The sequence below is a fragment of the Melanostigma gelatinosum genome (genome assembly GCF_949748355.1).
Source record: "Melanostigma gelatinosum genome assembly, chromosome: 6".
Classification (NCBI taxonomy): domain Eukaryota; kingdom Metazoa; phylum Chordata; class Actinopteri; order Perciformes; family Zoarcidae; genus Melanostigma; species Melanostigma gelatinosum.
Genome location: NC_136639.1, coordinates 22,748,774 through 22,750,417, shown reverse-complemented (window position 1 = coordinate 22,750,417; position 1,644 = coordinate 22,748,774).

Genomic DNA, 1,644 nt, shown 5'->3' with positions numbered 1-1,644 from the left:
ACGAATATATGATTTCCAGATTGTTGTAGCCTCTTTTTAAATATATGAATGTAAATAATTTGCATATGATGGTAAGAGAGCAAAAGCGAAGACCATCTCTGTTGCATTTTGGTCTCTAAACAGGATTTGAGTTTTTTCAAACTTTAAAATCACGCAGCAGATTTGAAACAAATATTCCTGAGGTATGCATTTGATGCTGAATGTCTCCATTAAGTCACCGATCTCTCCCTTTTGGAGATAGTTTTCACTGGGCTGTTCTGTGCTTCAAGTCCGTGTTTTACAGCAGGAGAAACAGGCAAACACGTGTCAGCCTCCTGTATACAGTCACGCTGCTGTCAGAGGCCAAGATCTTCCTCAAAACCGACGGTCTCACATCACCCCCGTACTCCGATCTCTCCACTGGCTTCCTGTAGCATCGAGGATACACTTTTAAATTCTCACCATCACTTACAGAGCACTTCACAGTCAGGCTCCGACTTATGTAGCTGATCTACTTCGCCCCTATTCACCCGCCCGCACTCTCAGGTCAAATGCTCTAGGTCTTCTGTCAGTCCCACGCACACGATTTAAGAGCCGTGGTGACCGAGCCTTTGAGGCAGTGGCCCCGAGGCTCTGGAATGCTCTGCCTGCAACTCTACGCCTCGCAGATACTGTGGATACTTTTAAAAAGCCAGCTCAAAACCCACCTGTTTAGGCTGGCGTTTGTGTAAAAGTAAACCCATGTCCTAGACCTGCTCTTAAAATATGTTTTACATTTTTATTTTTATTTTATTCTTTAACATTTCTTATTCACTCTGTGTAGATAATTTATTGACCCTAGGGTCACATTGTGTTTTTTTATGCTTTTAAATGTCTGCTCTGTTAAGCACTTTGTGATAGTACTGTCTGTGAAAAGCGCTATATAAATAAACTTCATTCATTCAAAAGCAGAGTCTGCCGCTGCATCTGTGAATGCATCACAAGGCCGCTCTCATCATCGGGGAGGGAAACCGTTTGACAGCTGAGCTGATACCACTTCAGTATTTCATGTCTCATCGATGGCGAGAGCATCCTCAGAACAGCACTACGCTGTGGTAGCTAATTAGGTTTCACACCAGCTGACTGAGTGCTCTCATCTTTGAATCAAGCTTAACTGGCACCCACAAAAATGGTGAGACACACAGCAAACATGTGTCATTATGTGCTGCCCTCTGGTGGATGTGAATTTAAGATACAGCTCGTAGGTGCAGAAACATGATCACACATTGTGGGGAAGCTGCTGTTATCTGTGCAGCAAAACAGAGGGAGGGATCATTTGAGTTGTGAATTAGAAGATTTGCTGAAGGTATCTCCAAATAAACCCGTCACTTCTTTTGTTGGTGATGATTACACTCCAGTCTTAACTTTGTTACAAGGAGGGACATTGTTTTTAAAGCTATGAATGAATGATTTTTTGATGTACACACACACAATTATAAAATAAGTAATATTATCAAATGCCATTGAAAAAGTTTAAAAAAATTGTCACAAAAGCCACTTGGTCTCCAACTGCTGATTGCACGTAAACTGTACTTTAAGGTACCATCAAGTGTAACAATGTCTTCAAAGGATTTATTTTCATAATTAATGAAACACCACCAGCGAGACAGTTATTTTTAAGTCAAT